The sequence below is a fragment of the Heloderma suspectum genome, chromosome 6, assembly GCF_057233095.1.
Source record: "Heloderma suspectum isolate Gila_16-S chromosome 6, 16-S_ref, whole genome shotgun sequence".
Classification (NCBI taxonomy): domain Eukaryota; kingdom Metazoa; phylum Chordata; class Lepidosauria; order Squamata; family Helodermatidae; genus Heloderma; species Heloderma suspectum.
Genome location: NC_139463.1, coordinates 56,111,642 through 56,134,303, shown reverse-complemented (window position 1 = coordinate 56,134,303; position 22,662 = coordinate 56,111,642). Strand labels below are relative to the sequence as shown.

General features: G+C 45.0%; 1 protein-coding gene across 1 annotated transcript in view; it reads left to right on the top strand.

Moving 5' to 3' along the window:
* Window positions 1-6,109: 6,109 nt before the first annotated feature.
* The window catches only part of KANSL1 (KAT8 regulatory NSL complex subunit 1), a 178,544-nt gene continuing 161,991 nt past the window's right edge, over window positions 6,110-22,662 (top strand). Inside the window, exon 1 of the mRNA XM_084804466.1 lies at window positions 6,110-6,222. The gene's annotated coding sequence lies outside the window, so the exon portion shown is untranslated. The remainder of the gene's footprint in view (window positions 6,223-22,662) is intronic.

Below are 22,662 nucleotides of genomic sequence, written 5' to 3'. Positions count from 1 at the left end.
TTCCCACGGTCCACAAGGGAGGTGACTTGATCAAAACTTGAGATCAGATTCGTCTGGCAGGATTTGTTCTTGACAACTCCATGTTGGCTTCGAGTAATCACTGCATTGTTTTCAAGGTGCTTACAGATGGATTGCTTGATAATCTGCTCCAGAATTTTCCCAGGGATTGATGTCAGACTGACTGGTCTGTAGTTCCCAGGTTCCTCCTTTTTACCCTTTTTGAAGACGGGGACATTAGCCCTCCTCCAGTCATCTGGCACTTCCCCCGTCCTCCATGATTTCTCAAAGAGAATAGACAGCGGTTCTGAGAGTTCTTCTGCCAGTTCCTTGATTACTCTAGGATGCAGTTCATCTGGCCCTGGAGATGTGAACTCATTCCAAGTCATTAGGTGTTCCTTGACCATATGCCTATCGATCTCAAGCTGCAATCCTGACCCTTCAGCCTGTACTTCACCTTTGCCATGGGGGTCATAGACCCTCTTTTGGGAGAAGACTGAGCCAAAGTAGGATTTGAGCACCTCTGCCTTTTCCTTGTCATCTGTTATCATTTTGCCATCCTTATTTAATAGCTGAAGAAAGACATTTCTTTCCTTTGTCTTGCACGTAGCTGAAGAAAGCCTTTTTGTTGCTTTTAGCCTCCCTCGCTAACCTCAGCTCGTTCTCAGCCTTCCTGATGCTACCATGCAATTCTGTGCTACCTGCCTGTACTCTTTCTTTGTTGCTTGGCCTTCTTTCCACTTCCTGTATGTGTCCCTTTTTGTTTTCAGGTCATCTCTAAGCTTTTTGTGAAGCCACACTGGCTTCTTCTGTTGTCTTCCGCCTTTTTTTCTTGTTGGAATTGTTTGTAATGGTGCCTTGAGAATTTTTTAAAAAATTTAAAACTTTTTTAAAAGCTCCCACCCATCCTGGACTCCTTTTCTCTTTAGCGTCGCTTGCCATGGGACCTTACTGATCATTGTTCTGAGTTTATGAAAATCAGCTTTCCTAAAACCAGGGTACGCGTTTGACTACACTCGGCTTTTGCTTCCCTTAGAACCAAGAACTCAAATATAATATGATAAGAAACATCCTGGTGTACTGAATGCAATCTGTATGTTGAAAGAGGTTTCCACGTGTGAATCTGCCATGCTTTGTAAGGTCCTCACTGGCAACAGTGGGGAAAACACACAGCGGAAGAATCGCTTGCTCTATGCAAGAATTTGGGCACTAAGCAGCCTTGTGCTGCTTTTGGATCACAGCCATACGATAGGTGAAACGATACATTACAACTTGTTTAAATTAGCACGTCGTGTGTTTGGCCACTTAATACCTTACTCTTTTTGGACATGGAAAGAACATCAAACAGCACGGCCCACCTGTGTGCGGGGCTGTTTTTGCTTTGGGGACGCGCATCGGGCAGCCGAGTCTTTATGTTTCCCGGTCGGCTTGCGGCTCGCCTAGCCGTCATTGCTCAAGCCACTGGACGAGCTGGCTAACCCCCCCCCATCAAAAAAGGAATTTCCGTCACGTTCTCGCGACCTCCGTCTCTTCGAAACGCGGCGAAGGCGGCCGCGCGCAAGCTGGGACCCTCGCCGGGGCAGGAGAGGCCGACGGAGATCCCTCTCCGCGCCCCCGCGAGCCCCACCTGTCCCCGCAAAACCCGCCCGCCGCCCAGGCCGGTCCGCGCCCGCTTCCTCCCCGCCGGGCCCCGCGCCGCAGCAGGCGGCATCGCCCCGCCGCGGGGAGGCCTTGGCGGTGCGGGGCCCCTCGCGGCCGCGCAGCGTGACGGGCGCCCGCCGGGAGGCGCTTGACAGGGAGCGCGCAGCCCCCGCCGGAGCGACCCCCGGCGCGGCGCGGCGCGGGCGGCTCCCCGCGGGAGGCCCGGGGGCAGAGGGCGCCCCAGCCCGCCGCCGCCGCGCGCCCCGAGCCTCTCCGGCCGCCGCGCAGAGGGAGGGACGCGCCGGAGGTGTCAGCGCCGGCCCCGCCCCCGGCCCGCCCCCCGCCCTGACGGACGCGCCCTGCTCCAACCGTGCTCGCCCAGGTCCTGCCCGCAGCCAATGAGCGGGGAGGAGGGCGGAAGACTCCCCGCCCCGCGCTTCAAGGCTGGTTGAGCGGTGCAGGTAGGCGCTGGGGGTCTGGCGCGGCGTCCGAGGCTGGTGCGAATCCGAGGGCGCGGGATGTCGGGCGGGCGGGCGCGCGCGCGCGGGGCCGGGGCGCGGCGGGAAGGGGCCGGGGCGCGCTCCGGGCGGGGAGGGGGCGGGACGGAACGGAGCGGGAGCCCCCCGCAGCACATCCGCGGGCGGGCGGGCGGGCGCGCGCGCTCCCCTCCCCTCCCCTCCCCTCCCGCCGCGGACCGCAGGCCGGCGGCGGGGCCCCGTCCCCGCAACTTCGCGCGGCGGGGAGGAGCGCGCGGCGGGGCGCGCAGCCCGCCTGGCCCTCGCGCCTGCTCTGAGGGACCCGTCTGGACAGGCCGGGGGCGGGGCGGGCGAGCTGGGCATGGCCGTTGTGGCACAGCCCCCCATGCCCCCGAAGTGCATCTGGGCCGCGGGGGAGCGCGGGGGGGGGCGGCGGCGCTGGAAGTTTTGCCCCTCCAGACATGAGCGGCGCAGCCATGCGATCGCCCGCGGCCCGCCTGGCCGTCCGCCTGCAGTGCGTTGGCGGCTGGTCGTGAGGGCTGGTCAGGCAGGCCGGGGGGGGGGCTGCTGCCCCTGGGACCACCGCCGTGGGTCGGGGGTCTCCAGAAGGCCAGGGCGCCCCGCCTGCTGCCGCCGCCCTTCCCTTGCGGACGGGGTCAGGCTCGGGTTGGGCCGAGGCTCTGCCCCTCAGGTTCCCCCTGCGCTGTCGGGATTCAGCCCTGGAAATCATGAAATTTTATTGCAAGCGCCGTTAAGCATATGCAAACTAACCCGGCAGTCCTACGCATGTCTCCTCGGAAGTAAGTCCCATGGAGTTCAGTGGGGCTTGGCCCCAGGGAGGTGGGAATAGGATTGCAGCCTAAATTTCCCTCACCACTGAGAAAGGGCAGACTTCCCTGTATAAATCTGAGGATTAGGGATGGGCCTGAGAATCTGGCTTCCAGGCAGGTCCAGGCTCTGGCCTCTCTCCTTTAGAACTGGGAATAATAATAATAATAATAATAAAGGATCGAGATTATATTTGTGGGTTTCAAAAGGGAGGTTTATGTATAGTTGCCATATGGAAGCAGGTGATCCCAGGCCAGGGAGGAATTTTCACAGAACATCATGGAAGTAGAAATAAAGGATCAACCACTGATGTTCTTTTAGGGGTGTAGTGTTCTGGAATAATACCACAAAAATAAACAGTACATTTAGCTTAAAAATAAGGGAACTAACAATTTTTAAGTGCCACCTTGTCAGCCCCTCATATGTGCACAGTATTGCACACTTCTTAAAATGCCTTGATTTTTTCTGTATGTGTGCATATATGAACAGAAGTGTTTAAGAAAAGGCGTTAACATTTTTTGAAAAAAGATATTTGTGGCAGTTGTATACGATCAACGCTAGCCACTTAAAACTCAGACTAAGAATCTGACAGTGCAATCTGATGCATTTCTACTCAGAAATAAGTTCCACTGAGTTCAATCTGACTTACTCCAAGGTAAATGTGTGTGTAGGATTGCAGTTTAACAGGACTAATTTCTACAAGCAAGGACAACCACCCCACATACACAATTGTTGGTAGGGGTCAGGGGAGCAGTGTCCCCTTGCTCCTCCCCTTGCCGAAGATTTACTTCTCACAGACAGAAACTTTGTAACAGCCAAGGAGAAGCCAGTAGCTTTTCAAGGAGATCAGCCTCCTGAGGCTTTTGCTCTGGGTGCCAAGATTTTGGGGTTTCCCTTTGTGTTTGAGGTAGGGTGAAGACAAACTTGCAAGAATGATAGTTTGTGAGTAGGCAAAGTGGCTACAAGTGGGGTTATGTTCCAGAATATTTTTTAACCCCGATGAAATGTTACACTTGTAGGAGTTAGGAGGAAGCTATACCAAGAGGTCAGATGCATGGTTTTTGCATCTCAGGCAAAGTTTATACAGGTATATGGTATAGCTTCCTCCTAAACTGATTGTGCTAACATAAGGATCAGAGATCTTGCTCTGTGAAGTGCTGGTAATGTAGACTGATGCTGGTCTGTTAAAAACTTACATTGTGTGCTTTCTTCCTCATAAAAGTGTGTATGTGTGTGTGTGGAGAGTTCTGTGGCAATGGACGCTTATCACAGGGAATATATAGAATATAAACCTTAGGGCTGTCAAACCATTAAATATTTAAATATTGCAAAGCCTCTGTAAAAAGGATAAACTTTAAGTATGACATTTTCACAAATGAAAGCTACCAGCCATTGTCAGAAAGAAAGGTAATCTTTCACATTCACGTTTAATTTAAATTAAAATTGGGCATATGGAATGTAAATATTTCTGATTCCATTTACATATCAGAGCAGAAATGCCTTTCTAAAAACAGCAAAGAAAAACACCCTTCAGAGTTGCGGGAGATACAGGATTAAAAGACATTGGCATTGATTTCAGCTGAGCAACGTGACTCTCGGGTGCAACAGACTAACACGGCTAGCCTTCTGGAAAGTGTCTCAGTTGCATGTGGTTCTCACTGTTTGAAGAAATTAAGGGTGCAACCCTATGCATGTTTAGACAGAAAAAAGTCTTACAATTCTCAGGATTCCGCAGCCAGCCATGCTGGCTGGGAGCTGTAGGACTTTTTTCTGTCTAAACATGCATAGGATTGCACTCTAAATAGTTTTGCTCTGAAAGGCAAACTGTATTCTAGCTTTGGATACAATATGGATAGAAAAGCCATCCATAGTCATCAATTCTGCTACAGGGCAGAAGAAGCTGCAGTGTCTGTGCAGCCTGTGGCGTGGTAAACCCTTCAAAAATTATAAACTTTTACTAGTTGGCCATACCAATGGAAGGAAAAATTAATTGGCAATTAAAACTTCATTTGATTAATGGCAGTCATTTTATTAAAGCGTGCAGCTCTAATAATTATGGTGAGTGGGAGTAGGAATGAGCAGGACTGGGAACAGGAAGAAGCTCAACTGGATTCCATGGGACTGAAATGACCATATGGGTCCAGTACTAGGCTCTGTTGTCAAGCAGTAAATGCTTGGAAGTGGTGTGAATTAATTGTATGTTAATCTTCCTTTTAACTCCAACTAGGCTTCTTAAATAGTAGATTCCAACCCCTTCTCCTTCTGAGCCAGCAGAACCTGTGTGTGGTAACAGCTTTCTCTACACAGACTTAGTGTATAGTTTGTACAGAAGCTTGTTGCATTGGGGTTGTGTCCAACAGCGGGTAATGTGTATATAACCTTTGTGTCTTGCTCCATAATGATCTCCAGGCTTATGGGCTAGGCATTGTAGATGGGAGGATGCAGCAGCATGGATGTTTCCTCATTCTTCTCCTGTCTTTTTCTAGAATAATGCCTCTGTGTTTTGGCTTTTTCCTTAATTAATGAAAAATAATTCAGAAATACCATTATATGCTTTAGAAAAGCTGATTCTCCTCAGACCTCCAATCACATTATACCAGTATGCTAAATCAAATCATGCATGTGGGTGAGATCAGATATCCAATTTCCCACTCACTTATAGCAAGTACATATTATCCCATCAGAGAGCAGACCAGTGGCAAGTTGCAGTTGCATCCTACCTTCCTGCTTGTGGGCTTGATGCAAAAGGGAAATGGGGGAGACCTGCATGCAGAACTGTCATAGAATTGTGTTGTGTTTCAGGTTTGGAAACAACTGAAGGAGTTTGGGTGGGACACCATGTTACCAGTTTGATTTTGGACAGCTGGGATGGGTTCCTGGATAGCCTAATAGCGGTGGCTGGCTAGCAGGGTAGGTGGCAGGCAAAGGGAAGAGGGGATGGTTAGTTAATAACCTTGTGAATTATTGCTTGCAAAATTGCGGGGAAATGTTCTGTGGGGACTCTGTAATGCTTTCTCAGTATGGTGTATGTGTCCATCTCTGCCCACCTTCATCAACTTTGCTCTCTTTTCCTCCTCCTACTTGATATGGCAGGTAGAGTCTTGACATGTATGCTTTATGCATTCCACTTACTTCCACTAATTTAAAGTCTTTTTTCCTTCTCTAAGCTGGAGAGATCTACAGAGCTACTAATTTGGCTGAAACAGAAAATCTTTATAGAATCCCAAATTGCTTCTGAACTATACTGGATACTATGGATTCTGCCACAGTATACTACGAGGTAAGTTTTTATGTTTCTCCAACTTTTCAATAGTAAATTGTTTTCCACTAAAGGGATCATTTGAATCAGAACTTGGCCCTCAAACTATCTGGGATTCAACTGTGGAGGTGTGATATAAATGTATTGGCAGTAGCGTCTCCTGCTAGAGGAAAGTCAGTGTACATTCTCTCGCTAGTGACTTTTCAGTCAGAATTACAACTGCTTAACAGAAAAATATGATACAGTTTATTTGTTCCAGGTGTTGGTTGCCACCTGGGAAATGTCTTCTAACTGTGTTTAGGTGGCTGTATCACTTTGTATTGCAATCCACATCTTACTGAAGTCAGTGTTGAAAACTATTGCTTTTAATTGAGCTGGATTGCACCCTTTCAGAAACAGACCACCAAATCATTGGTCTGGTAATCCATGTTGTGTGTTAAGGACGGTGCTGTCTGTGTGCATGCATATGTTGTGGGGAAACCATTTTCTTTTCATAAGTGCTTCTGATCATGTGCACCTCTCCATAGCTTGCCCACCCCTTGTATTAGAGGGCAGTTTCTATGGCAGAAACCCAGTCTTTATCTTGTCACAAATTATACATTGTTTTCAGTCATCTGTTAAATGCAGAGAGCCACATTTTAAAAAGCAACTTGGTAATTGTGATCTTTTGAATGCACCACTCGGAATGGATTCCATGCATTGAGCAGGAGGTTGGACTCGATGGTCTTATAGGCCCCTTCCAACCCTACTATTCTATGATTTTATGAATGTTGTGGTGGTGTAGAATTCTGATTTTCTGAATTCCCAGTTTAAGGCAGAATTGCTGTATGACATTATGCTCACCAAAATGCTTTTGTAGTTTTCTACCTAATAATATAATGTAATCTTGACTATTATATTGTAATCATTTCAGTACTATTTACGTATCTGAGGAAAATATTTGATTGGCAGATCTGACAGTTCAGATAGAAATTTGTAGCTTGAAATTCCAAGCCCTGGAACTTGGTTGCTGTTTTTTCCCATCTAAAGAAATATTATAAAATCAGATTAAATGATCATATATTTTAGAATGCAAGCACTGGAGTATTAGTACAATAAAGTGGAACAAGTGAAGTACAAACAGGTGGTTGACAGTAAAAACCAAAATATGAAGGCATAGCATTAGGTGAACGGAAATTAATTTAAAATGGATTTGACATGCTCCACAAGCAAGTAAATAAGTAAATAAAACTAGTTGTGAAAATAAGGTAGATGTTTGGAATTAGTTTCTAATGAGGAAGGCAATGTTTATATATAGCAATTTTATTGTACACTGAGAATGTTTTAAGTCTTTGCTTGAAGCTTACTGTTAGGCAGAATGAGGCGGCTGCCTCAGGCAGTTGGTTTTAGCTGTCATGAAAGGGCAGCAAATTGTTATTTATTTATTATGATGGTATTTTTACTGCCAAGGAGGAGTTCTGCCTCAGGTGCCAGAATAACTTGGCTGGCCTTGGGTACTATGCACCTAGACTGGAGAGGGGGAATTTGCTCCTCCACTTCAGCCAGCAAAATGTCGTGGGGCCCACTGTGGCTTGAACTAGTGTTTATTTCTGTCTTGAGAGGGGCTTCCCCCTTTAAACAAATACACTGCTGTTTTTAAAGCTGCTGGGTCAATACATTGTTAGAAGAAGCAAGGTAATTTAACTTCTAATGTGAATGTGCAGTACAACACATGGTCATATGTTAGTGTTTTGCTAAATTAGCTCTGGGCCATTCACAAGCAGGATAGTCAAGAATGATTGTACTTGGAGTTCATGCTGTACATTCTAAAGTATTATGTGCAATCTTTCTCAAATGTTGGCCTGTTCGGTTTTTTTGTCCTGCAGTAAGAGGTAGAGAATATTGTAAATTAATTTAAAGTTGCAAAGTAATTTTTCTCAGCATTGTGCAACATGGATAACAAAGCAGATTGTTCAGACCTATTCGCTACCATAGTCTTGATTTACAGAAGAGACAGAGCAGTAGAAAAAGTGAGTGCTTACAGTTGTGGATAAAAGAATATAGTAGGTTAGACAGAGAAATAGTGAGTTGCTTAAGGCTGCTGTCACCTGGCAAGCTTCATGGCTCTTTCAAACACCACTTAAAGTGGGAAAATGGTGGGCAGGAAAAGGGCTCCCTTTATTCCCACCAGAAGCGGCCATTTCTGTGTTCTTGTTTTAAAAGGGCAATTGATCTAGCGCTATTATGTGTAATGTACAGTTTGTGCTCGAGTGCAGATTAGATTTGAACCCTTTTCCCTCCTGTATTCTAACCCCACTGGTCTCTCCACTACATCATATTGGTTCTTTTGATATGATGAACAACGGCACTCCATCCTGTTTTTGACACCTTTTCAAATGTTTTGAGTACCATCAGCAAATCATCGTTATATTTTCTGTAGCTAGCACAGAAAATGGGAAGGGTAAAGAACCACAAATTTAGACTGATTTAAGATGTGCTAGCAGTTTTAAGATGTGTATCTATCTTCTGCTGTTGGTTCACATGGGTAAAAGAAAGATATGTAGTTTTAAATGCACGTGTATGGGGTTGTATGTGGCGTAAGTTGCTTTTAAAATCATAGGTGTATCCCCCAGTCATAAAACTAGTGCAGATCTGGAGTGTGGCCCTACTGTGCCTTGCAACCAACTGTGCAGAGAAAGCCACCTGAAAAGACCAAAAATAACACAGAGAGAGTTTGCTACAGTGCCATCCAAAGGATGTCCACCATTCTTTTCCCTAGAGCCAACCTAAAACATTTTGCTGCCTGAACTGCCCCTGCCAAGTTACTTTGGCACCTGAGACAGAAAATCCCACAAGTACCATTTCTTGGGCGTAGACATGCAATACTAATAAATTAAACTACTAATACTTTAGTAGTTTGCTCCACTTTTGTGGCTCCCACAATCAGCTCTCATTCTCTTATTGGTAGGAGACTTTGCTGTCTCTGTCTCTCTCCCCCCACCCCCCACTCCTCTATTTTCCTCTATAGGAAAAACATAACCATCAACTAGGGATGCTACAGACCCTGACATCTGGCCCAAAATAAAGAGGCTGCCACGTGGGCTTTCTGCTCTGAGGAGGGGACAGTATACATTCCAGCACTGGAAAGACTATGTACAATCAGATTTTTACTTTCTAAAAAGGTCCTGATAGCAGACATTACACTGCAGAGGAGGGAGGAGAGCCTTGTCAGAGTCCTGAGAAGACCCTTCATTCTTGAGGTGAAAATGGCAGAGGTTCTCCAAGAATCACATAGCAGAGGAAAGCAGGGGAGAGGGACTGAGACTGGAAGCAGGGTTTGAGGAGGGATGCAAACATCCTTAAACCCAAGAATAAAAAGATGGCACTGAAGCTTGTGTGTGTGTGTATGTGTGTGAGAGAGAAAGAGAGTCACAGAGAATGTGTCTCTTGAACAAAACTAGCACAGAGACGGGAGAATGCAGAAGAAATTGACAATTCATTGCACAGAACGTAAAGCGCTATATTTTATTTATTTAGGTGTTTATATCCTGCCTTTCAGTGACAAGAGCCACCAAAGTGGCTTACAGCATCATTAAAACAAATACAAAGGACACAATAAAACCAAACAATAGAAGTAAAGAGAAACAGAGAACTGAAGAGCAAGGCAACACTAAAACCATCCATAACAGCAAGGAGAAAATTAAACCAACCCAAGTGTCTGGCAAAATAATAACATCTGAATAATTTCCCCCAAACCTAAAATACATTGCTTGGTGTGGTATTATTGGATTGCATCTGAGTCTAGTTGCAGGCCAGTATGCACCACCATGTGGCCTAGGCAAGTGGGCAAGAGTGTTCTTCTGCAACTGGTGTGATGTTTTGAAGTGGGAAAAGCATGTATGATTTTGGCTTAGAGGAAGAGATTGGGCCCTGGGCACAGAGAGGCCTTCTGTACTGATTGCTTAACCTTGTCATTGCTTTCAGGAATTGCATTTTTACTTTTATTTTGAAAACATTTTCTATTACTGCTGTATAATCTGTCCATCCATCTTTTTCTGTGAGGTGCCTGTGATTCTTTTTTTTAAAAGCTTTTAATTAAAGCATTATTACAACAGTAAAAAAAGAACAATGTTACATTATTCATAACAGGATAAAGTCTTTAGTTGTTACAGTACGGTTCTACAAATTTCTCTAGCATGAGTTGTATATGCTACCAATATTTTTGAAAGACATGGATATTAAATAGACAGTTGTTTTTTGCTCCTCTCTTCTGTATATGAAAAAAAGCAGGGAGTGGGAATATTTGGGTACGTGTCTGTCTTTTTGTCCTCTAAACTGATGGGATAGAGAGACCTTTCAGTGGTTAGAAAGTTTCCGGACCACAGCTGTATTGAAAGGCTGGCTCCATGGTGGAAGCTGGACGACATTTTAGGAGCCCCTACTGTGTATGTGTATAAGTAGCTATAATATTTGCCCTGGTGATGGCGACAGAGCTTGTGCAAACTGCTGACTCCCTTTGGAGTCACATGATTTAAACAGTCGACTACGCTTCCCAGCAAGCCTTGCTGTGCCCACATTGTTTCCCCTCCCCAGTTTTATTGGCAGAGCGGTTGTTGCTAACTGGACTCAGTAGCGCCTGCGTATTAGGCAAAAAGGATGGGAGGTGTTCAAGGGGCAGTTGTGCCGCCCTGTGGCTGCCTGCAGCTGTGTAATCTGCAGCGTTAAGCACAGGATGATTACATCTTTGCTGCTGCTATTAGTTCCAGGTTTAAGGCTCTCTATCATTGGGCCTGCTAAGGCAATACAAGCTGAACTACAAATGTGCTACATCTGTTGGTATTGTAAAAACTGATCACTTTCTACCGTTCTATCTCTTTAAAGAAACTCTTTTTAGTACTTGGCGGATGGGTGGAGATGGGGGTAATTACTCGAAGCCTCAAACATGGGGCAGGATCAACACTGGCAAACAGCAAAGCAACTGAGAAGAGAGAGGGGAAAGGTGTGTGTGTGGGGGGGATGCTCAAATGAACGTTCAGCCTCCAGATCTCTTGGAGTATTTAAAAGGGCCTGCTTTTTAGTCTCTTAACACAATTATGGTGACCTGCAAGTAAAGGATGTGGGTCACCCCACAGAGCCCTTGTTTCTGCTCAAATGCATACTTGCTAATACTTTTATGGCAAACCCTATTTTTAATTGAAGTGAACAAGCCACCTCCTTGGGGAACGTGGAATGACAAAAAAATATCTAAAAGATCACTATCAAAATGGATATAATGTGCATCTGTTAATGTATGGAATTAGCTGCCACAACGTGTGGTGATGGCTTCCACATAGATGGCTTTAAAAGGGGATTAGACAGATACATGGAAGATAAGGCTATCAGTGACTACTAAACATGATGGCTACAAGCTTCCTCTGGGATCCAAGAAAGCATGGCTCTGAATACCGCTTGCTGGGGAACAGCAGTGGGAGTGGGTTATTGTCTTCATGTCACTTGGCCTGAGGGCTGAATTCAGTTTTGGAGGACCTCTTGGGGGCCGCATTTTAGGCGGGATGGGGCGGAAGGGAAACTGGGTAGGGCCAAAATACCCAAACCACCAGCATATTTTAGCTTAACCAGTAACTAAGCCTTAAGAGAGGTGTGACCATCTGGGGAACCCTGGAAGGCTGGATTTAGCCCACGGGCCAGAGGTTGAACATCCTGGCTTCTGGGCTTCCAAGAGGAATCCTGTTGGCCTCTATGGGAAACAGGATGCTGGACTAGATGGACTTTTGTTCTGATCCAGCAGGGCTGATCCAACAGCCTAAGGGTGCTGTCCTAAACACATTTATTAGGAAGTAAGTTGAATTGAACTTAGGCCTAGTTCTCTCAAACAGCAGATATGGTGGTAAACCTGTATCTGGACTGTACCACTTCATCTGCAGATCAGGGCTTGCAGGATTAAATGTGTGCGCTCTCTCTCTCTCTCACGCGCGCACACATACACACAGTCCGTGAGAACAGTTTTAGCCTAGCTTTCTCCTAGTCATAGTTTTCTGAGGAAAGGATTGTATTTGTCTGTGTGTGTGTGTGTGAGAGAGCGAGCGCGCGAGCGCGAGAGCAAGCGCGAGAGTGAGCGAGCGCACTTTCTGTTACATGAACTTCCACCTACAGTCTGAAGTGTTATAGCGGTCCAAACTCAGTTTTACCATCTCATTCTGCTTTTTGTGAAAATTAAAGTCAGACTACACATTATGTTAATTGCATAGTATGTAGCTGAGGCTTTTTTTTACTCCTGAGTAAGTGTGCATGGCCCCAATTTGGATTGGGTCCACCATGTACTGGGAGGGGAGGATTAAACCTCCCACCACCATTTGCCTTCCAAAACCCTCACCCCAACCCTGTGTGGGGCTTAAAAAAAAGCGGGGTGGGGGAGGAAAAAAAAACATGGTGCGAGGATGCAAACTCCTTGTGTGCAGTGGTTCTGATCTGAATTGGAGCTGTGTGCACTTATTCTAGAGTAAAAAAAAAAAGCCTCGGCTGCACAAGTAATGAAATATGTAATTTGAACATTAGCCTAAGTGTTCACAGCCCAACAAAAGAGTAAAGTGTGCTTAAAGAGAGGCTGTCAAAGAGAGGCTGTCACTCATTTAAAGAAATCTTAGTCGATTAGTAAGTTTTAGGCTGCAATCTTACACACCTTTACCTGGGAGTAAAGGTGTGAAAACAATGGGGATTGTGAGTGGATGCAGAAAGAATGCACACACACACCTCCCACTGGCTCCAGTGGAAGCTTTTTAAAAAAGCCCAATGACCACATTGGGTGGGGTGGGATCAGGCCAGGAGGGGAGGCTATCCGCCAGAACTGTGGTCTGAATCTGGCCCATGGGCTGGCAGTTCCCCAGCTATGATGGAGAGGATTCTGCAGATAACCAGTTGCAATAAAACCTGCATAAATTTGCCTTTGAGAAAAACAATAGTTCAGAAAACAGAAGAGTATTATCTTTTTACCACACTTGCAGCTCAGCAGGCAACATCTTTAATTTTTCATTTAAGCAGGCAGCGTATTAGGGTCAAATTAGGAATTGTGTGAATAGCTTTTAAAAAGTAAATAGCGGGGGGGACTGATTGGGACTCCGGCCTGTTTGGGGAAGACTTAACCTCTCTGCCCCGTCCTGTTGTGTTACTTTAGTTTAGGATACAATCCTATACCCACTTACTTGGGAGTAAGCCCCACTGAACTCAGTAGGACTTATTTTGGAGTAATGCACAGGATTGCTCCGTTAGTTTATTAAATTTATATATCTCTTCACATAACCAAAAGGAGTCCTGAAGCGATTTACACAAAAAAAGATAAAATACAAAGAATACAATATATATCAACATACTCCTTCACTAAAAATATCCATCTCAAAGATCGCCTAAAGCCATTCCCCATCCAGTATAAGAAGCAGCAACAAAAATAATCACTCTTAGACCTTTCAATCCAGATTGGGGCCCTTCCCCTGGTATTTGCATTGTGGGAGGCGGGAGCTTCCACTGGAGCGCATGGGAACTTTTTTCAAATGGAAATAGGCATGGGGAGCACAGGGTTAAACCTCTCCTACACACAGATACCTTCCTCACACCAGAATCCCTATTTGGATTGGGCCTCATGCCTCTACTTTTATCTTAAAAATGCCATTATGCAATTGCTAATGGCATCTTGTCTAGTTTTACCTGTAGAAGAGGATTCCCTTCAGTATATGAGAATATGGGAATGTGTCTTCTAAGATGGCACCTGAAAGTTTCACTTTTTGTAAATACTTCTATTAAAAATAGCAATTGATCAACTAAACTTTGTAGCTCTGGCTTAAACCCTTTCAAATCAATGGGCTTACACATGCTTACCCCTGTGTTAGATTATGGCTGGTGGGACATCCATGTAAACATTCATAGGACTGGGCTGCATGAGTTGCACTTGATTTCAGTATGTGCACAGATTTTATTGTCACACACGATTGCATAGCTTAGCTGCAGTTGTCCATGCTCTAGTAACCTCACGTTTGAATTACTGCAATGCATTACATATGTGGGACTGCCTTTGAAAACAGTTCGGGAACTCTGGCTGGGCCAAAATAGGGCAGCGAGATTGTTAACAGGGATGGGCCAATTTGATCATATTACGCCAGTGCTTTATGATCTGTGCTGGCTGTCAATCCATTTATGAGCCCAATTCAAAATGCTGGCATTAACACAAAAGCCCTAAACAGTATGGGGCCAGCTTACCTGAAGGATCATCTCCTTCCATATATACCTGCCTTAAGATCATTTTCAGAGGCCCTTCTCTGGGTGCCCCCGCCAAATGAGGTGAAGTGGTTGGCTACTAACGAGGGGGCCTTTTCAGTGGTGGAATGCTCTACCCAGAGAGGTTTACTTGGTGACTACATTGTGGACTATCTAGTGCCAGATGAAGTCCTTTCTATTTTCCCAGGCTTTTTAGTCCTTTGATTTTAAAAGTTGCATTAGTGCATTTTTAGATCTTTGTACTGTGGCTGGCTTTTACTCTGGTGTTTACTCTGATTTTATTCTGTTTTAAACTTGAGGTTTTTATATTACGTTTTACTGCCTTATTGCATCGCTGTTACATGTATATTTTATTGTCACAGAAATAGTAATGATGCTTTTTGCAGAATACAAATCATCAGCATGCACTAGCAAAGTTGTGAGTTTCAATTTCCACTACAACACAGGCAGTGACCTGGTTCACATGTAATGACAACCCAGAGTACGGGTTCAGTATGGGTTGTTGAACTGTGGGTTGTCATTACATGTGGTTTAACTATGGGTTTGGAACTACAGGCAACCCAGAACTCACAACCCATCAACAAACCATGAGTTCTCTTCCTGGGTTGTTTGGCTTAACTATAGGTTATTAACCACATAGTGCAGGGTTCTGCTGTAGCAGCCACCCACGATTCAACAACAACCCATACTCAACCCATACTCTGGGTGGTTGTTACATGCGAACCAGGCCAGTATTGTGCCAGCTGAAAGATAAGCATCAATATTGGGAAGAAATTGAGAATGCTCCTGAAACCCATAGTATGAAATGTTAAAATGAGAGGATATGATAATCATTATCAGAGTACGTTACAATAATGAAATCTGTGTAGTTCAGATAGGCCCTCTCCAAATATAATGTCACTTGATAGTTATATTTTATTTTTTCAAAGTGTAAGGCATTACCAGTTGCTAAGAATGGTGAAAGCTTCTTCCTAATCATTTTCCATCCCACAGATAATGAGGAAGTAAAAGGAACAGATGCACTTACGTAGCCAATCCCATGGACTTTTAATTATTAGATACTACATTTCAGGTTCACAAATGTTTAAGTAATCCTAGTTTCCGGTCGCCACCACAGTCGTATTTTCCTAAGATGTTTGGTGGTTGTGAAGCTGTCTTTTGTAGCCCTGTGGTGTATACACAGAAGCTGTAAATCATATTCTCTTACCATTGAGCTATGACCCTTCCTTTCCCTTCTCTCTCTCTCTCTCTCTCTCACCACTTCCATGGTGGTACTCTCTTTCCCTTTGCATGCTCATCCCCTGCCCATACATTGTTTAAGAGAAAACTCCCTTTATTTGTTGTTCTTTATAGAATAGGATCTTTCAAGACACCATCCTATAACCAAATCTCTATATATCTATGCTCAGCTGATAGGCCCTCCCTTATCTGAAGAGAACATTTGGTTTTTCACAGCCTCCTGCCTGTCTAATAGAACGTTGGGTTTTTACACTATAGCAAAGCCCATCAAGTTTCTAGCCCTTCACCATTATTTATTATTTAATTAATTTCTATCCTGCCTTTTCCACCAAAATAGCTCAAGGCAGCTAACAATAAAATCCAGATTAAAAACAAAATCTTAATTAAAACATAGCATAAAAATAAAAAAATAAAAACACAATTAAATTTAGAACAATAAAAGAACTAAACAGCATCATCTCCAGTTTTGCTGCTGTCTACTCAGAAAGGGCTAGGAATACAGAATTCTTAGATGTCATCAAAATGTTCCTCCTTCTCTTACTTATTCATGCCACTGATAAAAATTATGAAGATTTTGCAAAGTCTGTCAGGTTTTTCCTTATTGAGGATAGCGGTTTGACGGCACAATCCTGTGCCTGTTTACTCAGGAAGTGATGCTTCGTCCAATGGAGCTTCCTCCCTTGTAAGTGCGTTTAGGATTTTAGCCAGAGGGTTTCTTCATTCTGTATGTTTTGTTTGAGTACGTACGTATATAGTACTAGCACAATATCCTGCTCTTCTCTGAAAGTTCAAAGACTTCCAGAGCAGCTTAAAAAAAATTAAAAATAGCAGTAACAATACTCCCAGTTAAAACCAGCAGCACAGCAAGGGGGCTTAGCAAAGCAATGGAGTAAAAAATCTCCTACAAGATCTAAAAGGTCTGGGCCTTCCCCAACCTTCAGATGTGTTGGGATACAATTTTCATCATGCCCAGCCAGCATGGAGGGCATCAGATTGGGAAAGACTAGCCAAGGCTAATAAAATAGGTCTTCATCTGTTTCTGAAAAGACATCAGTTGGTTCCAGGAAAGCCTCCTTGGAGAAGGCATTTTAGAGTTGGGGTGCCAATACAGAAAAGGCCCTCTCTCCAATCTCACTTCCAATGTTGGGTGGACTCAGAAAGGCTTCTGAGGGAGATTTTAATGCTCAGGCGTGTTCAGGCTATTTGTGCAAGGGAAGGAATTGTGCTTTGCAATGTACTGTTTGCCTGTGTAGTCATTTCAAAACTGGTGAGAAGTGTTTCATTCAATTGGTCCCACTCAGTATTCTCACTATTATACTTTGGATCAACTGCAGTTTCTGCATAGTCTTCAAAAGCAGGCCCATGTACAACCCATAGCAATAGTCTAGAGGTTTAGGTAGCTACAGATAACCAGGTACAGAATAAATGTGTTTAAAAGTATGCATTTATGTTATGAAAGAAACGTGGATTGCATAATTTGCTGTTTTTCCCTTCAGGATGCACAGCCCTGGCGCAAGCTCCCACTGTCTGAGGTGAGAGAGCACACTTGTTGCTGTGTCACGACCCCCCCCTTCCCCTTCCCTTTGCCATGTTGTGTCCCCTTCTCCTTCCTGCCACTGCGTCACGACCCCCTTCCCTTGTTTGTTTTGTTAAAACTTGTAATAAAAAATTGATTCAGAAAACAAAACCACATCACACCCCTCCTATCCCCTTCTGTTCCGGACAGCCCTGGCGATTGCTCTCCTGCTGCTGCAAATGCCACAGGGGGAGAGCATCTGCCAGGGCTCTCTGGAGCACTTGCTGGAGGATGCAGTGGGCCCTCCTGATGCTGGGAGGGGGGAGTGGTGGAATTCGCCACTCCTCCCGTTTCATCACCTGAGGCTTCCCTCTGCTTCATGGGACAGCCGGGCCCTGAGGATACAAGTGGTCACTGGGAAAAGGTTGGTCTTCTGCTTCCAAGAACTGTATGTGTCTTGGCAGCTGCCATGTTCATGGAAGTTACATGTAATTAGCATAATTTACATCAGCCTTCCCCAGGGTGTTGCTTTTCAGATGTTTTGGACTACAATTCCCAGCATTCCTGAACATCTGGAGGGCAGTTGGGGAAGGCTGATTTACATCTACCGGCACAAAACAGAATGCACGCACCCTTTGAAATACTTTAGTAAATGAGGGCATGGGGGAAAATACCAGATCTCATCCTTTCTCCCTTTTGTGTAAATGAAATCCAGAGTGCTTCAGTGGAATTGGATGCGGAAGAGCCAGAGTTGGGTCCTGCATCTGCTATGGATTAATTGGGCAAGCCCTTGTTTCTCAGCCTCAGTTCCTCAACTGAAAAATGGGAATAGCATTGGACTTCCATACGGAGTTGTTATGAAGGCAGCTTACAAGTATCATATGGAAATTTCCAACTTGCTTTGAGTATGCCCAATTTTAATATAGTTCCCATCAAGTTTTAGAAGCTAGAACTCTTTAGATAGCACTGGGAAATAAAAAAAACATTGCCCATGCTGTCCTGGCAGGAAACTACACTACTGAGCATGTTCAGTAGTCTCCAGGCTTTAAGGATTAGGCCTACAAGGTCTGTATTGTCAGTGAGAGGTTCCCCTCCTAAGGGTAAGACTATTTGAGAAGAGGCAGAAACTACTTTGATATGGGGAAAACCTCTAGCTGCATTAGCACATCACTTTAAGCCAGGAATCCTGGCTTAATAAACTACAGGGTGAACAGGCAGTGTGCAGGTACACACAGTCTGTTTGCTTCTGCTTTACTGCTCCCTTTGTGAGAGCAGGCAAAGAAACTAGGAACGAATAGCTTTGTGTGACATTTGAACCTGGTATTATGGTTAAGTGTGCCCAGACAAGGCAGGATTTGTAAGGGATCTTTGAGCCGGGGTTTGTTGTTGTCTTATGAATCATGGCTTGCTTGGGTGCAGTTAACCATAATCCCGGGTTCAGACGTTATGCAAAGCTATCCTTCCTGGTTTGTTTACCCACTCTCAAGAAGGGAGGAGCAAACCGGGTATCATAGAATCATAGAATAGTAGGGTTGGAAGGGGCCTACAAGGCCATCGAGTCCAACCCCCTGCTCAGTGCAGGAATCCAAGTCAGAGCATCCCCGACAGATGGCTGTCCAGCCTCGTCTTGAATGCTTCCAGTGTGGGAGAGCCCACCACCTCCCTAGGGAATGGGTTCCATTGTAGTATTGCTCTAACAGTCAGGAAGTTTTTCCTGATGTTCAGCCGGAATCTGGCTTCCTGTCACTTGAGCCCATGATTCCGTGGCCTGCACTCTGGGATGATCGAGAAGAGATCCTGGCCTTCCCCTCTGTGACAACCTTTCAAGTACTTGAAGGGTGCTATCCTATCTTCCCTCAGTCTTCTCAAGGCTAAACATGCCCAGTTCTCTCAGCCTCTCTTCATAGGGCTTTGTTTCCAGTCCCCTGATCATCTTTGTTGCCCTCCTCTGAACCCTTTCCAGTTTGTCTGCATCCTTCTTAAAATGTGGTGCCCAGAACTGGACACAGGACTCCAGATGAGGCCTAACCAGTGCTGAGTATAGGGGAATTAGTACTTCCCAGGATTTGGAAGCTATGCTTCTATTAATGCAGCCCAAAATAGCATTTGCCTTTTTTGCAGCCACATCACATTGTTGGCTCATATTGAGCTTGTGATCGACAACAATTCCAAGATTCTTCTCGCTTGTAGTGTTGTTGAGCCACGTATCCCCCATCTTGTAACTGTGCACTTGGTTTCTTTTTCCTAGGTGCAGAACTTGGCATTTATCCCTATTAAATGTCATTCTGTTGTTTTCTGCCCAGTGCGTCAGTTTATCCAGATCACTTTGAATTTTGTTTCTGTCTTCCAGGGTATTAGTTATCCTGCCCAATTTTGTGTCATCTGCAAATTTGGTCAGCATTCCCTGCACCTCCTCCTCCAAGTCATTAATAAAAATGTTGAAGAGCACTGGGCCCAGGACTGAGCCCTGCGGTACCCTGCTCGTTACCTCTCCCCAGTTGGAGAAGATCCCATTGATAAGCACTCTTTGAGTCTGATTCTGTAGACAACTGTGGATCCGCAGTTATTTCATCTAGTTATTTAATCTAGTTAGTGATAGTTATTTCATCTAGCCCACTTTGAGCTCGTTTGCTCATCAGGGTATCATGGGTACTGCACTAGCACGCAGCTTGTTCACATCATTATTAATTATTCCAGATTTTTTGGCTTAAAGTGACATATGTTGCCTTAAAAAAGAAATAAGGATGGTAGCAGCTATGTAAATGGGCCTGACAAGTGTTGAGACCAGGAGATATTTTAAATACGGTTAGCAAAAAAGTGGGAAGCTATGATCTCATTATATGTCATAATAATGGCTTAGTGGTTAAGATGCTGAACTGCAGACTGGAAGGTCGGCAGGACAGCAGTTCGAGACCCGAGTGCTGCGTGGCGGAGTGAGCTCCCGTCTTCAGTCCCAGCTTCTGCCAACCTAGCAGTTCGAAAGCAAGAAATTGTAAGTAGATAAATAGGTACCACTTTGGCGGGAAAGGTAACAGCGTTCCGTGCACCTCAGTGTTCAGTCATGCCGGCCACATGACCATGGAAGTGTCTTCGGACAGCGCTGGCTCTTCGGCTTAGAAACGGGGATGAGCACCGCACCCTAGAGTCGGACACGACTGGTTGGGGACACCTTTACCTTTTTAAGCTCCATGGAACAGGAAAAAAGCAGTTGTTACACAGAATTGGGGGTGCATAATGTTAAAGTGTAGATAATTTGTAAGTTTGTATCTGAGCTTTGTTTTACACAGACCCCACCTGTTTGCCTTCCTAAGGGGCAACACTCTTAGGTTGCAACCATGGCTTTATCTTTGTTTTACCCTACTCAGTACCTTCAAGCAGGTAATGCCATTGCATCAGTTCTGCAGGCAGGTTCCTATAAATATACAAAAAAACAGGAGGGAAGATATTTTCAAATGCTTAGAAAATGCTTTAATAAGCTCGACGCGTTTCGGAAAGATGTTTCCTTCCTCAGGGGCCACTTGACTTTCTGTTACTGATACTTCTTCTGTTTCAAACTACAGAGGAACTATCAGCAAGATTTTTCAAAATATATGTGGGGAAAGATGAATGGCCCCTGAGGAAGGAAATACCTTTCTGAAACGCGTCAGGCTTATTAATGCATTTTCAGGCACTTGAGAATATCTTCTCTTCTGTTTTTTTAACTTAATTTGTGCCTTTCGCCTTTGTTGGTCCCCCCACCCGCCCCCTTGTAAGGATTTTTCTTGGGCCTTGCAATTTATATTTGAATACAATATGGGTAGGGGGTTAAAGCTTATGGGCAACTGGGCAAGTAGGGGAGTAAGATCCACTGTATTCCCTTACACCCTCTCCCAAATATACAACTAAGTACTGTGTTAAAGGTCTTCAGTTTGAAGTTAGCTATGCTCCTGGAGGGCAGGAGGGACTTCTGATTTGTAAATGTCTGTGCTGTAGGTCTGCTGGTGCCATTTAAGATATTACCTCCATCCCTATTTTAATAGCTAGGGCAAATATTAGAAGTTAGACTCAACATTTTTTGTGCTTATTTTACGGCAATTCTATGTTCTGTATTAACTTTTTATTGAATTAAAACTGGTGTGTTCTGAACTGCCGGGTGGCAGGACGAATTCTCCTCTTACCTACTAGATTTCAGTCCACATTATTGTTTTGATATTCTTAGACAAGCCACTACAGAAGTGTGTGCTAACCCTCAGGGGCCATTGGGTGGGCACAGTTTGAAAGCTAGCAAGGTGGTAACTTGGCACCTCAGTTAAGGCTGTAACTCAGTGGTAGAGCATTTGCTTTGCATGCAGAAAGTCCCAGATTCAGTCCTTGGTATCTTTAGGCAGGAGCAAGGAAGACTCCTACCTGAAACCCTGGAGAACCACTGGCTGACAGCAGAATAGGCAATACTGAGCTAGGTGGACTAACGGTATAAGGCAGATTCTCTCCTGTTCATAATGCATGAACTGTGCAGCAGGAAACCTTGACTTGGCTACCGAGTGACCACATCAGCCATGAACTCACTGGAGGACCCTTTTTATGTGAATTTAGTGGCATGGGAGCCGCTGCAGTGTGTTTGGGGTGTGTTATGCAGTCTGATAACACTGGAATTCCAGGCTACATGGGAGGAATGCTGCCGAAGTGACTCCCTCCCTCCCATGCCAGCCTTGCCCCTCCCAGAAGCTAGGACAAAGTGGGAGTGGGAAGGAGTTGCCTTGAGGGCTCTTCCCACATGGCCGGGACTTTCTGAGAGTACTAGAGTAGGAAAGACATGAACTGCAGTGGCTTCCATGCTGGTAAGGCGATGATGGAAGGAGCTACAAGTGGCCCTAGGGAACACACTTCCTCTAGGATTGCCAGATTTCCTAAGGTTCAGGTACTGAGGTGGAGTATAGGAGCTATGGGATGGTGCCTGGCAGATCAGAGGATGGTGGGATGGGGGAAGACCCTACAAACAAACTGAACATATGATAAATTAAAAACACACAGCATTTTCAGTATTTCCTATCCAGTAAACACTAGGTCATCAGGACTGGAGACGTGGGTTATTAGGTTGTGGAGCAAGGCCAGCCCTACTATTAGGCAAAGTGAGGCAGTTACCTCAGGCAGCAGATGCGGAGGGGTGGGGAAGATAGAGCTGCATGTGCCATGTGGCCTGCCCTGCATCCCCTAAGCTAGCTTGCTGCCCTCAGGTAGAGTGGAGGATTCTGTATCCTTGCCAGTGTTGAAGAAAGATTCAACTCTTGGTCTGGTTGGCTTCTGTATGTGGAATAGGGTTGGGTGGATTGCTATCCTGCCTTCACTTCAGGCAGCAAAATGTTTTGGGCTGGCCCTATTGTGGAGGGAAGAGAGTTCAGTAAAATGGGAGGTGAAATTCCTCAAATACTCAGAAGTGGTGGTGGGACAGGGTACATATCCTTGCTCTAAGGGTTTTTATTATC